We start from the raw sequence: 26926 nt of genomic DNA, 5'->3' as shown, positions 1-26926 counted from the left end.
GGACTCCCCATCGGGGAATGTAATCCTTACACAAGACCTTTGCAGTGTGATTGGCTGTGGCTCTTTTAGTTGGGACAGCTTCTATCCATCTAGAGAATCTGTCGACCATGACAAGAATGTTAGTGTATCCTTGGCATGAAGGAAGAGATATATAATCAACCTGCAGATGCCGACAGGGGATGGGGGCCTCAGTTGGGGCATTACCATGATGGGTCCAGAATTATTTTTCTGGCAGACGACACAGCGGTCTGCTACCAGCTGGGCATGTTTTTTTAAATCCCCGACCCCACCAGCTTTTCTGGAACCGTGCCGTCATCTGTTGTGAGGCCAAGTGTCCCCACGAGTGGATCTGTTGGGCTAAAAAAGGCATAAGCGCGACTGGCTTGTTGGCAGCTCTGTCTCCAGACACCATCTTCGCATAGCCTCAATCCATGTGCATTTTTCCTCTCGGGAGCACTCGCCTTGCATTGTTTGAAGGTCTTGTGTCAGAGCCCCGAGTGCTTTCAATCTGCACATCTGTGTTGGCTCTTCTGGGGGAGTGCCTTGTGAGGCGGCATCTTTAGCTGCTTGGTCGGCTAGGGCATTTCCCTGTGCTTCTGTGGGATTTTCCTTGGTATGGGCCTTACACTTCAGTATGGACACTTCCTGAGATAATTGTATGGCCTCTAGTAAGTCTCGGACTTCTTTTCCATTTCGGATAGGTGTACCAGCAGCAGTGAGGAATCCTCTTTTCCGCCATAACAGACCAAAGTCGTGAGCGATTCCAAAAGCATAACGCGAATCTGTGTAGACATTAGCTGTCTGTCCTTCTGCTATTCGACATGCTTCAGACAGGGCCCGTAACTCGGCCTGTTGTGCTGACGTTCCTGAGGGTAAACATCCTTTTGCCACTACCTCATATATAAGGTTGTAACTGCCCATCCTGCTTTTCTGGTACCATTGTCAACAAAGGAGGAACCATCTGTAAACAGGATGAGGTCTGGGTTGTGCAGAGGCTCCTCTGCTGCTAAGGCTGCTTCTTTTAAAATCTCCACGCAGTCATGCTCTTCACATCCCCCCCCCCCCACCTTGCTCCCTCGATTCTGACATCGGGAGCATAGTTGCGGGATTAACCGGGCTGGCCCGGACGATATGGAGATTAGGAGCTTCCAAAACTGCTGTCCAGCGGGTCCATCTAGCTGCCGTCACCTGAGACATTCTATTCATAGACAGCAAAGCGTGTACGGTGTGGGGACACTTGACAATCAGCTTTTGGTTGAGGACTAGACCCGCAGTGGTCATTACCGCTCGACAAGTAGCTTCCATGGCCCTTGGGCAACTTCTCCATCCGAGGGCTACCGCATCCAGTTTTGCCAAATAATAGCCAATAGGTCTTTGCCGATCCCCATGTGCTTGTGTCAGTATAGCTGTCATATATCTTTCTTTCTCATGGACAAACAGGGTAAATGGCTTACGACTGTCGGGGATTCCCAGAGCCGGTGCCGAACACAAAGCCTTTTTCAAAGTCAGGAAGGTCTCTTGCTGTTCCTTAGTGAGGGTGATGGCTTCTTTAGAGGCACGTTTCCCCTTTAAAATATCATTCAATGGCTGAGCAAGCTGTGTGAAGGAGTCAACCCAATTTCTGTTAAAGTTACACAATCCCAAAAAAGACCTTCGTTCCTGAATAGTGGTGGGTTTTTTAGCAGCCCGAATGGCTGCAGTTCTATCCTGGGTAAGTTCTCTCTTTCCTTGTGAAATCTTTTGTCCCAGGTATACAACCTCTTCTTGGGATATTTGTGCTTTGTCGATTCTCGCTTTATGTCCTTTCAGCCAAAGGTGGTCCAGCAAAGCTCGTAAATCTTGTTCATGCTGTTCTTCCGTGTTTGAAGCTAGCAGGATATCGTCTACATATTGGATGACTGTGGATGACAGGGGAGGTAATTCTCGCAAATGGCTTTGTAAAGCCATGTGGAATACCGTAGGGCTGTTGTGGAAACCCTGCAATAACCGGGTCCAAGTATACTGTTGTCCTGGACCGTGAAAGCAAACCACTGTCGCACCTCCGGTGCCAGAGGCACCGACCAAAATCCGTTGGCCACATCTATAACCGAGAAATATTTATGTTCCGGTTTGAGGGCATTAAAAATGGTGGAGGGATCTGTGACCAAAGGAGCTTTTTGATCAATACATTGGTTAGCTTTCCTATAATCGACAGTCAAACGGCAAGTCTCATTAGATTTCTGTACTGGCCACACGGGGCTATTGGAGGAGCTATGCGTTTTAATAAGCACCCCTTGTTTCTCCAATTGCTGAATAACCAGTAAGATTCCTGCGATGGCAGTTGGACTGATGGGATACTGTTTAGTGTATGGAGGCTTGGTCCCGGTAAATAACACAGGCTCCATCTGGAGCAGGCCACAATCGTTCTTATCTTTAGCCCATATCGGGTGTTCCTTCAATTCTTCTTTCTTCAAAGTTCTAATTAACCATGTCACACGACCATCCTCGAAATGCAACGATGAATCTACTTGGATTAGAACGTCCATTCCCAAAAGGGGTTGATCTACTGGGCCTATCCAGACCAGCGTGGTTAGTTCATGTGGACCCAGCCCTATAAGTACCGGTGTTGTCCTTTTTAATTTCCATTTTATGCCCCCCAACTCCATAGGCTGTACATGCCCTACCATCCAACGTCAAAAAGTCTCCATATTGTAGGGGTAAGCATGTTAATTCCGCCCTATGTCTAAAAGACAGTCCACATCCTTATCGCCCACCCTCACAGTTATATATATATATATAGCCCATCTCCCCTTTGTTGTATTGTCAGTCGCTTAAATGACTCTATGAGGTCGTTATCTTGTGAAAAGCCTGGTTTGTTGGCTGAATTGTATCCCTGGCTGCGTCCTCTTCCCCGGCCACGACCTTACTGTTTTGCCCTGCACGTCTTGGCCCAGTGACCTTCTTTCCCACAATAATGACATTTTCCGGGTAATTTTCCTAATAACTGTTTATCGGAATCCTGGGATTTACATCCCACAGCCTGCAGGGCTCGGACTTTAGCTCCCATATCCCGATCTAATTGGTTACACCGATCCACCAATGAATGCTGCAAAGGTAGTTCATCTACCTTCCCAGTCCAGTAACACTACCTTAAGCATTTTGGACAGTTCTGGCTTTAGACCTGCCACGAAAGCTGCTTTCAGGGGTCCAAACACTTGTTCATCCATTTCCTCATCCGTATTATTCATACCCGAATGTTCTAGCCACATGCATCTAAACCGCTCATCATACTCCAGGACCTCCTCTGTTCCTTTCTGTTGGCAGGCTGCAATTTTTCCCCAGTCTGTCTTAGCTGGACTGAAGGCTTGCAGCCAGTGTTTAATTGCCTCCCATCCTGCGTTTAATTCTTGCTCATCCTGCCCCAAAGCTTCTTCTACCTTGTCGTGCAATTAAATTTCCACTCCGTCCCAGGGATGAAGTTGATATATATTTCTTAAGCGGTCCAATTGGTCCCACGTTTTCACTCTCCCTTTCTTTGGATTGGGCATATCCTTGGACCATTTATCCATTTTCTCTGGGTCTGCCGGATCATGAACTAAGTATTCTGCATACACCCTTTTCCTCGTTTTTTTGGTTCCGTCCTCATCCGCAGTCTCTTCTGATTTGACTACAACTCGTCTTTTTTTTTTTAAAAACAGGGCAAAGCGCACCCCTAATTCTTCATCCTCCAATCCTGTATCGTCAGAGGATTCAGAATCCGTATCTATTCCTTGGTCGTGTCTTCGGGTTTGCGCTTTTAATTTATTCAAACATGGGTACCCTGGGAATTGACCGATACATTTTCCTTTTCCTAGTACCTAATCTCTTGACCTAATGATTTTTTCCATTCTTTAATTTCACCTTTAAGATCTTTAACTTCCGCATCCGACTTTTCAAGTTCAAGTCTTTTCTGTCGCAGTTGTGCACAAACAGCTTGCAATTGGTCCTTTGTACTGGTCAGTTCTCTCTCATGTTGGGAACGCATTATAATTTCATTCCGCTTTCGGATCTGTCCCATAACAGCTAGGGACCATCGGATTCGCTCTTTATTTTTCATACAGGTCGTTTTTCCCCACACCCTTTTGATCTCGTCCAAGGACCATTGTCCTTTGGAGGTTCCGTACTTTTGTTCTATCTTAATACAGGTTTTAGATAAGTCGAATTGTTGCTCTATGTATTCTTTCAACTGTTGGAGGATTTCATCTATCGAAACCTCAGGTGGTGCCTGCACACCTTTAACAGTTGTAGGCAATTCTTTGCTCTTATCTCCTGCTGCCATAGTACTAATTTCTTTACTGGGGTCTCGAGTCGTAGGCTTTCCAGCCGATCAGTGGGTCGGTGATTAATTAACTAACACACCGCCGAAGTTTGACGTCTATGGGACCTCGAGCCGACTACCAACCGGAGGGTTCGCAGACCGGAGGCTTCTGGAATCGCGTAGGAGAGGCGAATTTAGACTTTTGACCAAGGACTTTTTATAAAGAGGAGTCCTTACTTCAGTATGTAGGTCCGATGTTCAAAATTCAGTTTCTTTCCTCAGCGATCCTGTTCGTGACGCCAAAATTATTAGATCTCTTAATTCCCAATGAAATACGAACTCCGGTTGTAGTTTTAATGTAACTTTATTCTGGCAGCAGCAACAAGCTTCTGGCTTTAAGCCAGGCCTTTGTCCTTCTGAGACCACATGGCCAAAATGGCTGTTTTTATACTTGGTTCAATTTACAGAAAAGTACGCGCCTTCTTTGACCTTATTGGCTCAATTGATAGTCTGTTAACCTTTAATTGGCTCGCTGTCAAAGGTCCTGTAATGTCATGTTGATTGATGACTTAATGCAATGTGGTCTGTGTTTTCTCAAAACTGCAGCCGGGCTGCAGAGCTTGAATTCTCTATCAGTATCTGGGTATTGAGCATCGCTTGGATGGAGTGAAGAAAGGAAGAGGTGGGGCCGATCATAGGCCAATAACAGATCAGAAATTTTCCCTCCGTTGAACTTAATGATCTTATTAAATGGTGGAGCAGGCTCGAGGGGCCAAATGGCCTACTCCTGCTCCCATTTCTTATGTTTTTATGAAAATCTGCCGAGTTCTGTACGGGATGAGCGATCTTCCCCACCAGATTTCAATTCTACACTCTGCTCAGGCAAAGCTCAACATCCAGGCACCCCATAATATCAATAAATATTAATCTGCAACAGAAACGTTCATGATAAGGGAGTGAAGGGTTATGGGGAGCAGGCAGGGAACATTTCTTATGTTCTATGTTCTTATGATTAGGTACATTCAGCTTAAAACCTATTTTCCAACCACTACATAGTATCAGCGGTAGTAACTGATGGGTAATAATTTGCAGGTGGGAACTTAGTTTCAGGATTCAGCGGAACAGACTATTCAAAGCTTTAGTCTCTTGGTTTGTGATGCACTTGGGTACAGAATGTGATAATCAATTAATCAATGGTTTCCCGAATCAGATAGTTCCTCTGCAGGGGCAGACGACTGAAGTGGTCAATAAAGCACAGGAAGCCAAGGCTGAGGGGGGGGGGGCGAAGGTGCTGGAGTGGGTGATCAGCCATGATCTTGTTGAATGGTGATGCAGGCTCGAAGGGCCGAATGGCCTACTCCTGCACCTATTTTCTATGTTTCTATGAATAATGGAAATACGAGGATGGATGAGTATTCTCGAGGAGGCTACTCTTGCAGAAGTCTACCTCAGTAGATTAAATGTCTGGGGTAGAGTTCACGATAGGGTCGATTCGGCCCGGTCTGTGCAGCAGGCCACCTCTTCCACGCGAGGGGAAGTCTCCTAGACAAGTTAAGGAACGATTTGTTGAGCTGTCCAACAACTTGTGCATCTGTATTCAAGAACATTTCTGCAAGCCATTAAAAATACTTTTAACTAAGTGGGGTAAATGGCCTTTGTTCAGTCCATCTTATGTTCTGAATCCCTGCTCTGCCACGCACGGATGACCATTCAAAATGAATTTATAAAGTGCCTTTCACAACCTCAGGGTGTCCCAACATGCTTTACAGCCAATGAAGTACTGTTGAAGTGTTGTCACTGCTATAATGTAGGAAATATATTCAGTATATATTGTGACCATGAATTAGGTACAGGTATATTGCGCTGCAATGATTCAGGTGACCATATTGTAGCTTTGATCTCACACCACAATCTTGTTTAAAATTTCTGCACCCCTGTCACACCACACGAAGTGGAGCATAAAATCAGATGACCATGACATCGATGGAAAAGCAGGAACAGACAAGACTCAAAATGGAATCGTTTTACAAATGGTAAAAATCTGGAATGCATTTATTATAAATAGCAACAAACAAAAAAGCCCGTGAGGAATTTCAAGGCCGTTACATACTCTTGGGGATGTAGTGATGTTTATAATCAACTCAACTGTCATTCTCACTGTTTGACATGCGCAACCCTCTGGTGTGTTTCAGCCTTGTAACACGCAGCTATTCTCTATGCAGCAGATCTGAGAATAATGAATTCTCACATTCACCTTGGTGCTGTCTCAACTTACATATCTGCCTCTAACTGCTGTGGTTACAGATGATAAGGATTGGAACAATAAAACATGATGGCAAACACGGTCGGTAAACTCAGTAACAACAGCTGATAGGATAACAAAATAGAATAGCAAAACTAGAGGCATGATACAAGATAGTAAGAAATCAAATGGGGAATTCAGAAGAAACTTCTTTACCCAGAGAGTGGTGAGAATGTGAGACTCGTTACCATGGGGTGGTTGAAGCGAATAGCATAGATGCATTTAAGGGGAGGCTAGACAAGCATGTGAGGGAGAAGGGAATAGATTTAGATGAAGAAGCACTGGAGGTGGCTCGAGCAGAACATAAATGCTGACATAGGCTGTTTGGGCCAAATGGCTTGTTTCTGTGCCGTGAATCCTATATAATCTACGTAAGGATAAGAGAGAGTGTACATAATACAGAGATAAATAAGGTAGCAAAAGCCATAGAAAAAGGTAGATCTAGAACATTATTTCAAACTAAACAGTGACAGTAGGATAAGGCGACAGTTCAAGCGAGTTGAAAGGCAAATTGAGGACTGATGTCAATAAGGACTTTACACAAAGGGATTAACACATAGCAGGGGTGGTTGAGTAGGGTAGCGGAGACAAAAATCCTAGCATGGTTTAGCAGTTGGATGTTGTCACTGGGGCAAGGGGGAATCTGGAACCTTGTTGGTTCATATGGCTCAGTTCCATATAATTTAGACGAGGGGATTAAATGTAGTATCTCCAGATTTGCGGATGACACTAAGTTGGGTGGCAGTGTGAGCTGCGAGGAGGATGCTATTAGGCTGCAGAGCGACTTGGATAGGTGAGTGGGCAAATGCATGGCAGATGAAGTATAATGTGGGGTTATCCATTTTGGTGGTAAAAACAGAGAGACAGACTATTATCTGAATGGTGACAGATTAGGAAAAGGGGAGGTGCAACGAGACCTGGGTGTCATGGTACATCAGTCATTGAAGTTTGGCATGCAAGTACAGCAGGCGGTTAAGAAAGCAAATGGCATGTTGGTCTTCATAGCGAGGGGATTTGAGTACAGGGGCAGGGAGGTGTTACTACAGTTGTACAGGGCCTTGGTGAGGCCACATCTGGAGTATTGTGTACAATTCTGGTCTCCTAACCTGAGGAAGGACATTCTTGCTATTGAGGGAGTGCAGCGAAGGTTCACCAGACTGATTCCCGGGATGGCAGGACTGACATATCAAGAAAGACTGGATCAACTGGGCTGTATTCACTGGAGTTCAGAAGAATGAGAGAGGATCTCATAGAAACGTTTAAAATTCTGATGGGTTTAGACAGGTTAGATGCAGGAAGAATGTTCCCAATGTTGGGGAAGTCCAGAACCAGGGGTCACAGTCTAAGGATAAGGGGTAAGCCATTTAGGACCGAGAGGAGGAGAAGCTTCTTCACGCAGAGAGTGGTGAACCTGTGGAATTCTCTACCACAGAAAGTTGTTGAGGCCAATTCACTATATTCAAAAAGGAGTTAGATGTAGTCCTTACTACTTGGGGGATCAAGGGGTATGGCGAGAAAGCAGGAATGGGGTACTGAAGTTGCATGTTCAGCCATGAACTCATTGAATGGTGGTGCAGGCTCAAAGGGCCGAATGGCCTACTCCTGCACCTATTTTCTATGTTTCAAACTTGGCAACTGAGCAATCCAAGGTTCTTTTAAAACCTTAAGTGGCTGATTTTGACTTCTGGGCAAGCGGCGTAGTGGGTTAGCTGGCTGCCCGTTCCGGCAGCGAAGAATCCCCATTGATTTTGAGGCTCTGGCCTCATTTAATTACAAGAACATAAGAACTTAATAGGAGCAGGAATAAGCCATTTGGTCCCTCGTGCCTGCTCCGCCATTTAATATCATGGCTGATCTGATCTTGGGCTCAGCTCCACTTCCCCGCCCGCTCCCCATAACCCTTCACTCCCTTATCGCTCAAAAATCTGTCTATCTCCATCTTCAATATATTCAATGACCCAGCCTCCACAGCTCTGTGGGGCAGAGAATTCCATAGATTAACGACCCACAGTGAAGAAATTCCTCCTCATCTCCATTCTAAATGGGCGATCCCTTATTCCTAAACTATGCCCTTAGTTCTAGATTCCCTCACGAGTGAAAACATCCTCTCTGCATCTACCTTGTCGAGCCCCTTCCGTATGTTTCAATAAAATCATCTCTCATTCTTCTAAACTCCAGCGAGTATAGGACCAACCTGCTCAACCTTTCTTCATAAGTCAATCCCTTGATCTCAGGAATCAACCGAGTGAACCTTCTTTCAACTGCCTCCAATGCTAGTATATCCCTCCTTAAATAAGGAGACCAAAACTGTATGCAGTACTCCAGGTGTGGTCTCAATTTTGGCCAACGAAATTTGCCTGCGGGCCTAGACATTGAACGTCATACCTTGGAGATGCATCACAGCCAATCCCAAGCCAGTCATCAACATCAAGCTATATATATCCGCAAGATCCTGCAAATCCCCTGGGAGGATAGACGCACCAACGTTAACGTCCTCAACCAGGCCAACCTGCCCAGCATCGAAGCACTGACCATCGCTGGGCAGGCCACATTGCTCGCATGCCTGACACAAGACTCCCAAAGCAAGCTCTCTACTTGGGACTCCTACACGGCAGGTGAGCCCAAGGTTTCACCCTCAAAGCCTCCCTGACAAAGTGCAACATCCCTACCGACACCTAGGAATCCCTGGCCAAAGACTGCCCTAAGTGGAGGAAGAGCATCCAGGAGGGGCTGAGCACCTTGAGTCTCATCACCGAGAGCATGCAGAAACCAGGCGCAGGCAGCGGAAGGAGTGTGCGGCAAACCTGTCCCACCCACCCGTTCCTTCAATGACTGTCTGCCCCACCTGTGATAGAGACTGTAATTCCCTCATTGGACTGTACAGTCACCTGAGAACTCACTTTTAGAGTGGAAGCAATTCTTCCTCGATTTTGAGGGTCTGCCTATGATGATGATGATATTGGTTATGCAGAAGATGACCTCCTGATTATGAACACACAATGTGCTTCCTTTAAGTCTTTTATGCAGAAATGTCCACTTGCAGACAGGAAGGAAGACTATTCGGATGATAGTGTGTGGGGTAAGATGCAGGACAAGCACTCGGATTCACTGCTGTGAAATCCTACCACAAATGTTGACATTTACAAGATTTAATTTCCTATTCAGATCAGAGAGGGGAGGAACTAATTGAGATAATTAAAGTAGTTATTTGCAGAGCTTTCTCCATGGCGAGAAGATTGATTTAGTGTTTCATAAATGGCATTAACAAAATTAAAAGTGATATAGACCTTTGACCAAATTTTCAATAAAGGAGACTGATTTAAAAAAATAAATAATAATGAAGGATTTTCGAAATGCTGGCAAAGTGGTCTCAATGCAACAGTGAAAAGATTAAATAGCATCGAATGAAAGTCAGTATTGGGATTTGGAAAGTTTGCTGTTAAAATGCTAAGTTATCATTGCCTACCATTCCTGGACGATCTGAGTAGAGAAAGGAATAAAAAAAAAACACAATAAAAACTGAAATTGGACTTCGTTTACCTTGGCTAGAAAAGGAAATATTTATGAGCTGTGGCTCAGTGGGTAGCACACGCTCGCCTCTGAGTCAGAAGGTTGTGGGTTCAAGTCCCACTCCAGGAACTTGTGCACATAAAAAAAAATCTAGGCTGACACTCCAATGTAGTGCTGAGGGAGTGCTGCACTGTCAGAGACGCCGTCTTTCGGATGAGACCTTAAACCTACTCTCTCTGCTCTCTCAGGTGGACGCAAGAGATCCCATGACAGGGGAGTTATCCCTGGTGTCCTGGCCAATATTTATCCCTCAATCAACATAACAAAAACAGATTATCTGGTCATTATCACATTACTGTTTGTGAGAGCTTGCTGTGCGCAAATTAGCTGCCATGTTTCCCACATTACAATGGTGACTACACTCCAAAAGTACTTCATTGGCTGTAAAGTGCTGAGAGATGTCTGGTGGTCATGAAAGGCGCTATATAAATGCAAGTCTTTCATTCCTTATCTTTCTGTAAATCACCCAGGGTTGCGATCCATGGTTAAAATTGGCGTGGTATTCTGCCGTGGGCGGGTGGGAAATTAACTCTCCAGCGGAGATTTCCCACTGGAAACAGAGTGTTAAAATCCAGCCCTGTCTACCGCAGTTCCATAAATTTAGTAGCCCACGGCATTTAATTCCCAACAGCCACTATGTCCCAGTATTACTGATTATCCAATGTGCCTCACTGTAGGTCAAGAAATACCAGCAATTTGCCTGTTGCTATTTTTTTTTTTGAGATCCAAAAGCCTCACGCTGGGAAAGAACTTTGAAAAAAGCTGCAGGAAATCATACTCCTGCCGTCGTGTGCACAGTATTACAGTCTGAGTAAAGTTGTTCTCTGATTTTATACATGAGCTGCCAACGTCAATTTTATTCATGGTACTCAAGCAAATGTCAAGAAGCGACTCACAGATTTAAAAATCAAAAGTTTCTCTGGCTTTTTTTTTTATTAGTTAGGTCAGTTCAAATCATGTTCACATCAAAGAATTATACAATTAAAAGAATTCACCAAAAACCGTGTGTGATACCACGTATATTTTCTATCACAGGTCTAAGTAAACTAATATAAAAAGATATGGTACTGACCCCTTACAAGTCAGGAAGACTCCAGATCCAATCGCTTGCCTGTACTGAGTGAAGTTACCTCAATCAGGCAGTACCAGGTAACTTGCAATTGGCTTTGGTGCCCTGGAAGTGTGAAAATCAGTGTTGTTGTTTCCTGGTGCAGTCTGTGGGGTCGAAATTCAGTTTATACTGCCACCCGTTACCACGCACGGGAGGCGGTAAAGGCCTACCTTCGATGGTAAGCGCGTCCACACCCCGGCTAAAATCTTTGGCAGAGGTGCCAAGAGCCAACGCTGTGCCGACTAACCCCACCCGTGTGGTGACGCCACCCAGCATACAATGCCTCTTTGACGCCTCCATCACAATATTTGTTTTGTACCGCTGCTGTAACGCCTGAACAAAGTGGTGGTTAAAGAGCACAACTCGGGCGGAATCAGCCAGAGAGCAAGGCAAGTTTTTTTTCTTTATTTATTTCTTAATTTTTTCATTAGTTGTAACAGCGGGGAAGTTTGTGTGGGGGTGGGAGAAGTTTGAGGCTTTTGTTTTTTTCTCCCCGTTTCCCAGCGGGCACAGCAGCAGCCTCCCGATGCAAAATTCAGTCGACCTCCTGAGCTCCCGCCCGCGGATGAGTGTGCAACGCCACTTTTTTTAGTGCTGCTCTCTCACCTTTGGCCGTAAGAACTGAATTTGGCAGCTGGAGCCTGCACCCAACGCCTGGCGGTAAAACCAGCACTCGGGCGTTGACACCACCTCAAAAACAGCGGGACCGAATTTCGACCAGTGTGTGTGGATGTTGGGCGAGGATCGGATGGGACAAGGATGTGATGCCCACTGTCGAATAGCCTGCTGGCATCCCTAGCTTGAGGCTGCAAATGAAAGATGGCTGCTTGGGCCAGCCAAGGATCTGGTGGCACTGAGCCTTCGAAGGAAGTGGATAAACTTCAGTTTTAGTTAAAATGAAATGGTGTCATCTTGATTGCTGGAGAAAATAGTTGGAACTGTGCATATTTTTTGTAAGCTGATGTCCAGAGTAAGTAGTTTTATGAACTTTACTACAGTGAAATTATATCTTTCTTGTTGATGGTACTTACATTATTTGTGGATTTTTCTCAAAGGAAAATAAATAATGAGTAAAAGTATTCTTTAATTGGAGGTAAATGCATCATCACACTGTGGCATTTGTGAGTATTTCATTGACAAAGATGGCGCCCTCTAAATTGCCTCAGATGGTAAGCAGCTGCATGCATGAGCCATCATTGTGACAGCTCACCTACTGTACCAATGTGTCACCTTTCCCCCGTCAATACAATACATAAAAGAGGGAGAAATGAATGCCTGAAAGCGCACAGATGCCTCCTTCTGACATACAACCGTTTAACCTTTCAAGCCAACAATGAATTCTCAAGTGATTTTACACAGCAGCGATAGGGGCTGGTTATTAGTCTACATGAATTCTTCAATAATTCATGCACTGAGGCCAGATGCTGCTTATGCAAAGGCTTTCTCTGGCTGATATTAACCCAGAAGAATTGATTCACTGGCTGACTAAATCTCCTCAGGAACAGATTCTGAAGCCTCCAGGTTTCCTGTGCCAGCTACCTTAAACTGTCATAGTTAGACATACTACATATTAGGTGATCTCCCATGACATTGCTCACTGAAATATAAATTCACCTGGTCATGTAATGCTCTTTGTACTTGTTACCCCTTTTAACTCGGTGTTTCTCCTGTGAGATCTTTTACGCCCACCCGAGAGGGCAGATGGGAGCCTCGATTTAATGTCTCATGCAAAAGACAGCTCCACTTCAGTGCAGTGCTGAGGGAGTGCTGCACTGTGAGTGTCAGCCAAGATTTTGTGCTCAAGTCTCTGGAGTGAGACTTGAACCCACAACCTTCTGACTCCTCAAGAGGCAAGAGTGCTAGCTTTGAGCCACAGTTGACAGCTAAAGTCATCTGGACATCTCGGGGCTGGAAATTCAGTTTGAGGCTTCTCAGGGCACTAATGGCAGCGGGTCAGTAAATGTGGCGCCAGAAAATGATTTGCGACGGCAGCCAGAAAATTCGGTTGCTGTGCCCTGATAGTGGAGTGGAGCGCTAAGGGAGGCGTTCCACGCCCCTCTCGGTGCGCTAGGCCGGGTGAGCAACTGAAAATCCGTTGCTAAAGAGACGGTTTCGTAGCGCCCCAAGAGAGGCCACTCTGCAACAAAAAAAAAATCGGGACAAAAAACATTCCCGATAAAGAACTCCTCCCAAATAAAGGTGAATCACAAAAAAACCCCCAAAGAAATATCAATTCCACTTACTTTTCTCAATCATTCCTTCCCTTAGCGCTCCGGGACTGCTCTGATCGCTGGTTTTCTCGGGCGCTCTCACTGCGGGGCGCTATGGGAGCCTCTCCAAGCAAATATCACATTGCTGTCAAAACCGCGATGCTCAACGCCGCCAAATTTCCTGGCGGGGCGCTGGAAGCTGGCCGCCCAGGCGGTACACATTTCGGGACCCGTTACTGCCCCTTCGGGGCGCTAACAGAGGCGCAATTCAAACAAAAATCCAGCCCCTAAAGTCCTAACACCCACATGAATCTGTCCATCATCCGTTAACTTGCGGACAATTTCCCCGATGCCTTCATCCAGATCATGAATAAAGATTGTGAAAGCCTTACAAATCATAGAATCATAGAAGTTTACAGCATGGAAGGAGGCCATTTCAGCCCATCGTGTCCGTGCCGGCCAACAAGAGGCGATCCAGCCTAATCCCAGTTTCCAGCTCCAAGTCTGTAGCCCTGCAGGTTACGGCACTTCAGGTGCACATCCAAGTACTTTTTAAATGTAGTGAGGGTTTCTGCCTCTACCACCCTTTCAGGAACTGAGTTCCAGACCCCCACAACCCTCTGCGTGAAGAAATTTTCCCTCAAACCTTCTACCAATTACTTTAAATTTATGCCCACTGCTATAGTGGGGTCAACAACCAGAGGGCATAAATTTAAAGTTTATCCTTCCTGTAATGAGGTGACCAAAACTGCACGCAGTACTCCAGCTGTGGCCTAACCAGTATTTTATACAGTTTAAGCAGAACTCCCCACAGCTCTTGTATTCTATGCCTCGGCTAATGAAGGCAAGCATTCCGTATGCCTTCTTAACCACCTTATCTATCTGGCCTGCTACTTTCAGGGATTTGTGGACATGCACTCCAAGGTCCATTTGTTCCTCTACACTTCTCAATGTCCTACCATTTAATGTGTATTCCCTTTCCTTGTTAACCCTCCCCAAATGCATCACCTCACACTTTTCCGGATTAAATTCCATTTGCCAGTGTTGTGCCCACCTGATGGATATCTTCCTGCAGTCCACAGCTTTCTTCTTCATTATCAACCACACAGCGATTTTAGTATAATCTGCAAACTTTTTAATCATATTCAAGTCTAGATCATTGATGTATACCACAAAAAGCAAAGGACCTAGTACTGAGCCCTGCAGATCCCCACTGGAAACATCCTTGCAGTCACAAAAATACCCATCAACCATTATCCTTTGCTTCCTGCCTCAGCTAATTTTGGATCCAACTTGCCACTTTGCCCTGGATCCCATGAGATTTTACTTTCGTGACCAGTCTGCCATGTGGGACCTCAACAAAAGCCTTGCTAAAATCCATATACACTACATCAAACGCACTACCCTCATCGACCCTCCTTAAAAAATTCAATCAAGTTAGTCAGGCATTACCTTCCCTTAACAAATCTGTCCCTGATTAATTTATAACTTTCTAAATGTAGATTTATCCTGTCCTTCAGGATTTTTTCCAATAATTTTTCCACCACTGAGGTTAGGCCGACTGGCCTGTAATTACTCAGTCTGTCTCTTTCTCCCTTCTTAAACAAAGGTACCACATTAGCAGTCCTCCAGTCCTCTGGCACCACATCTGAAGCCAGAGAGGATTGGAAAATGATGCTCAAAGCCTCTGCTATTTCCTCTTTTGCTTCGCTTAGCAGCGTGAGATACATTTCATCTGGGCCTGGGGACTTTCAAAGCTGCTAAACCCATTAATACCTCCTCTCTCACGATGTTTATTTCATCGAATATTTCCTCCTCCTCGATAGCAGTGTCTGCATCACCCCTCTCTTTCATGAAAACAGACGCAAAGTATTCATTAAGAACCATACCCACATCTCCGGCCTCCACACACAGATTCATCATCATCAGAGGCAGTCCCTCAAAATTGAAGAAGACTTATTTCCACTCTAAGGGGTAGATTTTGGCTGAGCCCATTTTTCGGAGCACTTACCCGAGTTGCGCCGCTTAAGTAGGTCCGGAGATGGTCCGGAAAAAAATGTTGCAACTTTGGCTGTTGTCTGGCCTCTTCACTGCAGTCGCGCAGCGTGGCCAGTCAACGCGGGAGGTGGCGCCTGCGTTCTGCATTGGAAAATGTGCCAGGATGTCTGCACATGCGCAGTGGAGATTACTGATGTCCGTACATGCACAGTAGCGCTGCGCGTTGGCAATCGGCCAATAAAGATCGGGCACTGTTCTGAAAACAATAGCCAGCTCCTCCCACGAGGAAGGTTACTGAGGCACAGCACTGAACAGAGACAGATAAAGAATTTTAATAAGGAGAGGTCGGATGAAATGAGTTTTGTCTTTACCCAGCAATTCTTCCGCTGTCAAATGACATCAAGGTAAAATAAAAGCTTTTTCTATTCCATTTAACTTTGCTAATCCTTATCTGGCAGTGCTTTTTTCTGACACTGGATGCCCAAAATGTAGATGTTTTGTTCCCTTTAACAGCACCAAGCAGTAAATAAGGTGGATTTTGACGATAACATTTTGAAGGCTTGATACTGCCCCGATACCGGCCAGTTTGACCGCTCCTGCCCCGAGCCCGGGCCGAGTGGCCTCCCGGTGAGTTCTGTGCGTTCTCCTGCCTGCCAATGAGTTTTGCCGCCCCTAGCCCTGGCCGAGTGGCCTCCCAAGAGCATAAGAAATAGGAGCAGGAGTAGGCCATACGGCCCCTCGAGCCTGCTCCGTCATTCAATAAGATCATGGCTGATCTGATCATGGACTCAACTCCACTTCCCCGCCCGCTCCCCATATTCCCTTATCGTTTAAGAAACTGTCTATTTCTGTCTTAAATTTATTCAATGTCCCAGCTTCCACAGCACTCTGAGGCAGCGAATTCCACAGATTTACAACCCTCAGAGAAGAAATTTCTCCTCATCTCTGTTTTAAATGGACGGCCCCTTATTCTAAGATCATGCCCTCTAGTTTTAGTCTCCCCCATCAGTGGCAACATCCTCTCAGCATCCACCTTGTCAAGCCCCCTCATAATCTTATACGTTTCGAGAAGATCACCTCTCATTCTTCTGAATTCCAATGAGTAGAGAGCCAACCTACTCAACCTTTCCTCATAAGTCAACCCCCTCATCTCCGGAATCAACCGAGTGAACCTTCTTTGAACTGCCTCCAAAGCAAGTATATCTTTTCGTAAATATGGAAACCAAAACTGCACGCAGTAATCCAGTTGTGACCTCACCAATACCCTGTACAACTGTAGCAAGACTTCCCTGCTTTTATACTCCATCCCCTTTGCAATAAAGGCCAAGATTCCATTGGCCTTCCTGATCACTTGCTGTAGCGATCCCGGTGAGTTCTGAGAGTTCTCCTGCATGCGTCGAGAGTCCCAGGCCGAGTGCAGAAAGGTAGAACTTTAATTTTTTATTTCTTATTATTTTAATTGTGCGTAGGATGGTTTTGCAAGTCTGTTCCCCAAGGCTTGGTTGGTTCAGGTCCAGGTCTTCTCTGGTTCCCGCCCCTATCCCAGGCCGAATGGCATCCCATGTACTTACCTGCGCCGACTTCTTTAACTCTCCGCAAGGGTTTTCTCAAGTGGCCACAAATTGATTGGGGAAAACTGGGTATTTTTAAACTTAGGCCAGAAAAAACAGCCTACTCCCAAAAAGACGGAGCAACTCCTGGCCAAAATTGAGCCCTATAATTGAGCTTGATGCCAGATTTGAGATCCTGGTCTCATTGTCTCTAATAGGCCCTACCCTTTCTTTAGTTATCCTCTTGCACTGAATGTATTTATAAAACATCTTTGGGTTTTTCTTGATTTTACTTGCCAAGAATTTTTCATGCTCTCTTTGCTTTCCAAACATCCTTTTTAATTTCACCTCTGGACTTTCTATACTCTAGAGATTCTGCTCTATTTAGCCCTCGTTATCGATCATAAGCCTCCTTTTTATTCTTTATCCTACGCTGTATGTCCCTAGATATCCAGGTGGCTCTAGATTTGTTAGTCCCACCCTTTTTCTTTAAGGGCACATATTTGGCCTTAACCCTCTGGATCTCCTCCTTGAATGCCTCCCACTGTTCCGACACTGATTTACCTTCAAGTACCTGTTTTCGGTCCACTATGGCTAAATCACCTCTCAGCTTAGCAAAGTTGGCTTTTCCTCAATTTAGAGCTTTTATTCCTGGTCTATCCTTGTCCTTTTCCATAACTCCCTAAATCTAACTGAATTATGGTCACTAGCACCTAAATGCTCTCCCACTGATACCCCTTCCACCTGCCCAGCTTCATTCCCTAAAACTAAATCCAGAACCACCCCCTCTGGTGTTGGGCTTGCTACATACTGACTAAAAAAGTTCTCTTGAATGCATTTTAGGAATTCCGCACCCTCTATATCCTTCACACTAATTTTGGCCCAGTTAATATTAGGATAGTTGAAATCTCCTACTATTACTGCCCTATAATCTTTGCACTTCTGAGAAATTTGCCTACATATTTGCTCTTCTATCTCCCTCTTACTGTTTGGGGGTCTATAATACACTCCCAGCAGTGTGATCACCCCTTTTTTTGTTTTCTCAGTTTGACCCATATGGCCTCATTTGATGATCCCTCTGACATATCATCCCTCCTCACAGCTGTAATAGTTTCTTTAATCAATACTGCGACCCCCCTCCCGTTTTTAGCCCTCCTCTCTATCCAGTCTGAAAATCCTGTAACCAGGAATGTTGAGCCACCATACCTGCCCCTCTTTTAGCCAGGTCTTTAATATCTATATCATACTCCCAAGTGTCTGCCTGTGCTCTCAGCTCAGCTGCCTTATTCGCTATACTCCTTGCAATGAAGTATATACCATTTAGTACGGCCAGAGCTCCTTGTTGACTACTTTCTAGCCCTTGTTGTGAATTTTAAATTCGAGATGTTGCTGGACTGGGAGCCAATGTAGGTCAACGAGCACAGGGATGATGGGTGAACGGGACTGTGTGCAAGTTAGAATATGGACAGCAGAGTTTTGGGATGAGCTCAAGTTTACGGAGGGTGAAAGATGGGAGGCGGGCCTGCAGTAAATATGCCAAGAGGCTGCAGTAAATACACCAGGCACCTTCTTGGACCTCAGATCAAAGGCAAACCTTTCACAATTGACACCTGTCTAAGAGGAAATCCTAAATCCTTTGTGAACTGCTCAGGAATCAATATTAATCATTTTTAATTACCAAGTTGGGAGGGAATTGCAAAGCTGTCTGACTGGTTGGTTGGTTACTAGTTTAGACCTGAAATAAAGCAGTATTATTTCCCTTCTTTGTGAAACATTATGCATCAGCAGCCAATATATGCCATGATATAGCACACAAATCACGGAGAATTTTGTGTTATTAAAGCCTAGAAACAGAAATGTACATTTATTGCACCCATAGCTTTCAAGACAAAGGAAATCTTATCAAACCAGCCAACTCTGGCCTAGCTAAAATGCAAATGCAAACCTACGAGTGAGATATTTTATAACGATACAGGCTGGAAACCCTGGACATCGCAGCCCCAACCTTAAAAACAGCAGCGCCTGAATCTGGGATTCGTGGAACTTTTGACCCCCAGAGGTCGGCGACAGGATGTTGCTATGGTGATGGATTTTTGCAGCAAGTGGCTGAGATGCCCTGTAGGGCAATTGTTACTCTAGATTCTGAAATCTAATTTTGAATTTTACATTATACACATCTATTAGGTTTTAGAAAGAAACCCCTGGCAGAGTAATTTGTCAGTGTTAAACGACTCAGCATTCTCCACACGCTACTAAAAAACAAAACAATTTAAAAGCTGTAATTTATGTACATATATATATACACACACACACATCACCCCTCTGCTCGCTGACCTACGTTGGCTTCCGGTTAAGCAACGCCTCGATTTCAAAATTCTCATCCTTATTCTCACATCCCTCTATGGCCTCGCCCCTCCCTATCTCTGTAATCTCCGCCAGCCCCACAATCCCCCACCCCACCCGAGATGTCTGCACTCCTCTAATTCTGCCTTCTTGAGCATCCCTGATTATAATCACTCAGCCATTGGTGGCCATGCCTTCAGCTACCTGAGCCCCAAAGCTCTGGAACTGCCTGCCTAAACCTCTCCTTCAACCGTCTTGAAGGAGAGGTTTATGCAGGGAGTTCCTCTTCGACCAAGCTTTTGGTCTCCTGCGCTAATTTCTACTTATGCGGCTCAGTGTCAAATTTTTTAATCGCATAATACTCCTGTGAAGAGCCTTAGGATATTTCACTACGTTAAAGGCGCTATATACACACACAAGTTGTTGTTGTATTCTGATTTTAGATTGGTCTTGTTCTGCTTTAGACCAAGAGGGAATTTATTTTATATTATTATTTATTATTTTATGCTTCCTGTTACAGTTGGTCCTTGTGTATTAGAGTATACAAAACTGAAAACTGCTGACCATTACTGGACTGATCCTTCGGCCGATGAACTGGTGCAAAGACACCACATTCACGGAGTACACGGACACCAGGATTCCCTGTCCAAGCGGCCCGCACTTGCTGTAAGAGTCAACTTGATCTGAAATCTGTTTAACACACGTTTATATTGATGGAACTAGGTCCGGTCTAATAAATAAAGTATTGTAGATCTGGAGAGGAAAATGGCTTTGCTAATTATTCAAATTGCAACAGAGGGTTTGTTCTTTTGCATCATTAATATTGCCGCTTGCTGATTAAATGTGGAACTCGCTGCCACAGGGAGTAGTTGAGGCGAATAGTATAGATGCATTTAAGGGGAAGTTGGACAAGCATTTGACGGAGAAGGGAATAGAGGATTGTGCTGATAGATTTAGATGAGGAAAGACGGGAGCAGGCTTGAGTGGAGCATAAACACCAGCATGGACTGGTTGGGCCAAATGGCCTGTTTCTGTGCTGTATATCAATGTGTAATCAATTATGACACAAATTCAGAGTGTAGGAAATGCACCACCTGCCCTGTTAATCTGAATGACTCCCTCAATTTCAGGAGTGTCCTGGTGATGTTAGTAAACTGGTTTATTTCTGATCAGAGTAAAGGACAATCGATTTAGAATTCAGATAGGCATCAGGGAGTAATGCAACAGAACATGCAGTGCTGATTAGCAAGCTATTTCCATGACAACAACTGCTATTTCTGCTGCCTCATTCGACCCTCTGTACGCAGTCTGTCGAATGGTTCCTCGTGCAGCTTCCCCTGACACCCAACCTCCTCAAATCACAACATAAACCTACAGACTGAGTCACAGCAAAACAATGCCCGGCATCTGTATTCCATTCGGGAAAAGAAATACACTCGGAATTTGAAAGCTTTCTCCCAGATAAGACCTGGTCCTTAAAAAAATGCACATTACAGAGAAGGAAGTCTAGTGTGGCAGATTTCAGTACAGATCTCTCTTGCCGCCACCGCTCTCCCCGCTCATGTGTGATATGGGTATGTGGTCTATGCTGTCGCCTCTGGATTGCTTGCCAATCAGGAAGAGCAGAGTTGTACACACACAAAAAGGTATGCACGAACTCTGCGAACTCTAGTAACATTCCCAATGAATGGCTCTCAACAACATTGAAAAGTCAACTGTCAGACTGCCTGGTAACTTTTTAAGTAAAAGTGTTATGTATGCAACACCTTGTAACCAGAATTCTACTGCCACCAGAGGGCGCATCTGTTGGAGTCCCAAGGGATCCCAGCTTCCCTTGGGAGCACTGTATATAAGCAGGCCTCCCATGCTGTAACAACACTCTGGAGTTTGTATAAAGGAGCTAAGGTCACACTTACTCATGCCTACAGTACTCAGTTACATTACCTTACTTTGAACATAACATTCCCCTCCCCACTTTCTCTGCCCCTGTACTTGGTTAAAATCTGTTACACCTCTAACCTTTGCCAGTTCTGACGAAAGGTCATCGACCTGAAACAATGGGCCAAAAATCACGGTTGGTGGCTTCCTGCCTCCGACCTAATTTTTTTTTTTTAAACGAAGGTACCTGTGGTCCCAGAGGAACGAACACTTGCGTTCCCAGGTCCAGATGCACAGCCCAGCACAGAGGCCCATGTATTCAAGGAGCATACGTGCATCCTGGGATCACGTGGGCCTGGACCACCAATCACAATGTGGTATTCTCATTCATGGTAATGGGAGCTCCGAGCTCCCAATACCATCAATAAGAATACCCCTCAACTTAAATTAAAAAAGCACTTCACAGATCGCAAGTGCTGGGTTCAGGCGCATGCACGTCCCTTGCATTCTTCAGATGCGTACACACATCATACACACCTGGAGCGGTCGCCATCTCAGGGCAGCTAACTCTGATTCTCACTCTACAGATGCTGCCTGGCCTGCTGAGTATTTCCAGCATTTTCAGTTTCTATTATTAAAAAAAAGTAAATATCTCATAGTCAACACCTGAACACGGACCAATGCTGGTCTGGCTGCAGTTAAACTGCACATTTCACTGCAAAATTGAAACCATTTCACCGCAGCGCAAAATTGGACCCCAAACAAATTGCACGCCGATTATAACTTCCTTCACTTAATGAATCTTTGGTGTTTTTCTGGAGCAAGCTACAGCTTTAACTGTACTAAATCCATGTTAAAATCACGCCATTGATGCAGTATCTCAGGACATACGCATGACCTGATGTTTATTATTGTCAACAGACCAGGTGATCCCTTCTTTACAATTTGATGAACCATTTCATTACAACTTCATACAACGTCTCAGTAATAAAGTAAATCAATACAGTGGAGATTAAAAAAAAAATATGGGTTTACATATGGGAAGGAAGCAGCTGAAATTTAAAATGACATCGGATATACAGTACAGAAACAGGCCTTTCGGCCCAACCAGTCCATGCCGGCGTTTATGCTCCACTTGAGCCTCCTCCTGTCTTTCCTCATCTAAATCTATCAGCATAACCCTCCATTCCCTTCTCCCTCATATGCTTGTCTAGCCTCCCCTTAAATGCATCGATACTGTTCACCTCAACCACCCACTTTGCTGCATATTCTATGCAATTCTATCTAAAGTTTACATTTCAGATGCTTCTCTCCCCTTCCCATTGCTAATGTGGCACATATTTCCATCTTCTAGGTAAAGAAGTTCCTTCTGAATTCTCTATTTGATTTTTTTTTTAAAGTGACCATCTTATATTGACGGCCTCTAGTTTGGCTCTTCACCATAAGTGGAAACACTCTCTCTGTGACTTCTCTATCAAAATCTTTCATAATTTTAAAGACCTCTATTAGGCAGCATTCTCTTTTCAGGAGAAAAGAGACCCAGCCTGAAAGGTATAACATTAATATAATGATTGATATAATGGGAGTTTGCTGCTGTGGTAACAATAGCAGCAACACTATTGTGTGTTCCTGCAGTGATCACATTTGCTTTTGCTGCTCATTGCTTCCAAGTGCTTGTCCATCCATATTTCATAAACAGAGTGACTCCTGCCAACGAAACGGAAGCTACCGGAAGGTCCCAAATTAAAAAAAAATTAAGTCTCAAATTTTAAAAATAACGTTCACAACAGATGGAAGTCTGTGTAAATGCCAACTCTTATTTGCTTTTGATGTTCAAAATCCATTTATTATTTGTAATATTTTTAATCTTTACAGTTTTGGAGTTCTATGGAGACTCTGATTTGAGGCAAGAGAGAGAGAAATGAATACGGAAACATTCCCGTTAAATTAGCTTGATAAACATCTTCGATATTTAAAGGCGTTTTGTAGCGATTTTGTTCCCTCGTGTTGTAGAAAATAATTTTATTACAAAGAAACGCAAATAAAATTAAAAATGCGGCTCATTTTTCCTCAAAACTGCGCATGCACAATGACATCATCAACATAGGCAGTCCCTCGAAACGAGGATGACTTGCTTCCACGCCAAAAAGGGATGAATTCACAGGTGTTTCAATGAAGGACCTAATATTCCAGATTCTGAACTACATGTTGAAGGGTGGAAGATGCCTGTGTGGATATTTTTTAACGTGTGGTGGCCGTTGCACACCAGCCACTACACGGGCTTGACAGAGCTAGGTCTTGGTCCAGTGGCAAGGGTTAACCAAGGTGACTGGAGACCAGCTCTGCCGCACGGACCTAGTGTGCACACTTATCGCAGTGTGGGCTGGCCCATGCTGCCCCTAGGCCCACGCCTCTTCTGGGCCCCGAACACAGGATCTGGTTCGTAGGCAGCAGTCGGAGTCCTTTGGTTAATCATTGCAAGGGTCAACGATTCAAATTAAGTCTACTATTCATGTTGTAGCCAATAAGGACGATGGGACACTTTGGTCAGATGTGTCAGAGACGGCAGAATGGGCAGTGCAGCGCTCAGTAAAGCCCACGGGGAGATTTTCCGTTTCAGACCTCGGACGTGGCAAATGAGGGTACGGGGCCCAGAGGAGCCAAAGGCCCAGGAGCAGCACGGGCCAGCCCACACTGTGATGTGCGCGCACTGGGTCCGTGCAGCAGAGCAGGTCTCTAGTCGTCCTGGTTAACCCTGGCCACTGGATAAAGGCCTAGCTCTGTCAAGCCCGTGTGGTGGCTGGTGATTTCCAGACCCTCACCATCCTCTGGGTGAAAAGATTTTCCCTCATCGCCCCTCTAATCCTTCTACCAATTACTTTAAATCTATGCCCCCTGGTTGTTGACCCCTCTGCTAAGGGAAACAGGTCCTTCTTATCCACTCTATCTAGGCCCCTCATAATTTTACACACCTCAGTTAAATCACTCAGCCTCCTCTGTTGCAAAGAAAACAAACCCAGCCTATCCAATCTTTCCTCATAGCTAAATTTTCCAGTCTTAGCAACATCCTCGTAAATCTCCTCTGCACCCTCTAGTGCAATCCCATCCTTCCTGTAATGTGGTGACCCGAACTGCATGCAGTACTCAAGCTGTGGCCTAACTAGTGCGCAAGGATGACACGCAAATTCGTGAAGCGTTCCATATTTTTGGAGCGTCGAGAGAGGCGGGAGTCCAGAGAGGCGTGACTTGTGCAGCTCCAGCTGAGAGAAGTCAAAAAGAAGTAGAAAGAAATCAAAAGGTGACGTCACAGCCAACGTGGTAAGTGATTGGCTGCTGATTGGTGAGTAGTTTTTCTTTTTCTTTATTAATCAGTAACTTTTAACATTGTTGTCGGCAATTTAAGTGTATCTAAGGGTTAAGTCATGGCAGGACAGCTCGGTCACGTGATATGCTCCTCCTGTACCATGTGGGAACACGGGGACAACACCAGTGTCCCCGACGACTACATGTGCGGGAAGTGTGTCCACCTCCGGCTACTGGCGGACCACGTTGCGGAGTTGGAGCTGAAGGTGGATTCACTCTGGAGCATCCACGATGCTGAGAATGACGTGAGTATCACGTGTAGCGAGTTGGTCTTACCGCAGGAGAAGGGTCCACAGCCAGCGAGGGAATGGAAGACCAGCAGGAAGAGTAGTGCAAGGAAGGTGGTGCAGGGGTCCCCTGTGGTCATCCCACTGCAAAACAGATACACTGCTTTGAGTGCTGTTGAGGGGGATGACTCATCAGGAGCGGGCAGCAGCAGCCAAGTTCATGGCACCGTGGCTGGCTCTGTTGCACAGGAGGGCAGGAAAAAGAGTGGGCGAGCGATAGTGATAGGGGATTCAATTGTAAGGGGAATAGATAGGCGTTTCTGCGGCCGCAACCGAGACTCCAGGATGGTATGTTGCCTCCCTGGTGCAAGGGTCAAGGATGTCTCGGAGCGGGTGCAGGACATTCTAAAAAGGGAGGGAGAACAGCCAGTTGTCGTGGTGCACGTTGGTACCAATGACATAGGTAAAAAATGGGATGAGTTCCTACGAAATGAATTTAAGGAGCTAGGAGCTAAATTAAAAAGTAGGACCTCAAAAGTAGTAATCTCGGGATTGCTACCAGTGCCACGTGCTAGTCAGAGTAGGAATCGCAGGATAGCTCAGATGAATACGTGCCTTGAGCAATGGTGCAGCAGGGAGGGATTCAAATTCCTGGGGCATTGGAACCGGTTCTGGGGGAGGTGGGACCAGTACAATCCGGACGGTCTGCACCTGGGCAGAATCGGAACCAATGTCCTCGGGGGAGTGTTTGCTAGTGCTGTTGGGGAGGAGTTAAACTAATATGGCAGGGGGATGGGAACCAATGCAGGGAGATAGAGGGAAACAAAAAGGAGGCAAAAACAAAAGACAGAAAGGAGATGAGGAAAAGTGGAGGGCAGAGAAACCCAAGGCAAAGAACAAAAAGGGCCATTGTACAGCAAAATTCTAAAAGGACAGAGCGTGTTAAAAAAACAAGCCTAAAGGCTTTGTGTCTTAATGCAAGGAGTATCCGCAATAAGGTGGATGAATTAACTGTGCAAATAGATGTTAACAAATATGATGTGATTGGGATTACGGAGACGTGGCTCCAGGATGATCAGGGCTGGGAACTCAACATCCAGGGGTATTCAACATTCAGGAAGGATAGAATAAAAGGAAAAGGAGCTGGGGTAGCATTGCTGGTTAAGGAGGAGATTAAGGCAATAGTTAGGAAGGACATTAGCTTGGATGATGTGGAATCTATATGGGTAGAGCTGCAGAACACCAAAGGGCAAAAAACGTTAGTGGGAGTTGTGTACAGACCTCCAAACAGTAGTAGTGATGTTGGGGAGGGCATCAAACATGAAATTAGGGGTGCGTGCAATAAAGGTGCAGCAGTTATAATGGGTGACTTTAATATGCACATAGATTGGGCTAACCAAACTGGAAGCAATACGGTGGAGGAGGATTTTCTGGAGTGCATAAGGGATGGTTTTCTTGACCAATAGGTCGAGGAACCAACTAGGGGGGAGGTCATCTTAGACTGGGTGTTATGTAATGAGAGAGGATTAATTAGCAATCTCGTTGTGCGAGGCCCCTTGGGGAAGAGTGACCATAATATGGTGGAATTCTGCATTGGGATGGAGAATGAAACAGTTAATTCAGAGACCATGGTCCAGAACTTAAAGAAGGCTAACTTTGAAGGTATGAGGCGTGAATTGGCTGGGATGGATTGGCGAATGATACTTAAGGGGTTGACTGTGGATGGGCAATGGCAGACATTTAGAGACCGCATGGATGAACTACAACAATTGTACATTCCTGTCTGGCATAAAAATAAAAAAGGGAAGGTGGCTCAACCGTGGCTATCAAGGGAAATCAGGGATAGTATTAAAGCCAAGGAAGTGGCATACAAATTGGCCAGAAATAGCAGTGAACCTGGGGACTGGGAGAAATTTAGAACTCAGCAGAGGAGGACAAAGGGTTTGATTAGGGCAGGGAAAATGGAGTATGAGGAGAAGCTTGCAGGGAACATTAAGACGGATTGCAAAAGTTTCTATAGATATGTAAAGAGAAAAAGGTTAGTAAAGACAAACGTAGGTCCGCTGCAGTCAGAATCAGGGGAAGTCATAACGGGGAA

At 45.1% G+C, this 26926-nt stretch overlaps 1 long non-coding RNA gene across 1 annotated transcript in view; it reads right to left on the bottom strand.

Annotated features, from left to right (window-relative positions):
* LOC139226340 (uncharacterized) overlaps window positions 1–26926 on the bottom strand; it is a 105766-nt gene that overhangs the window by 619 nt on the left and 78221 nt on the right. The window lies entirely within an intron of this gene.

This window comes from Pristiophorus japonicus, chromosome 16 (genome assembly GCF_044704955.1).
Source record: "Pristiophorus japonicus isolate sPriJap1 chromosome 16, sPriJap1.hap1, whole genome shotgun sequence".
Lineage (NCBI taxonomy): Eukaryota > Metazoa > Chordata > Chondrichthyes > Pristiophoridae > Pristiophorus > Pristiophorus japonicus.
Note: the sequence above shows the minus strand (reverse complement) of the source record. Positions and strands in the feature narration are given on the sequence as shown.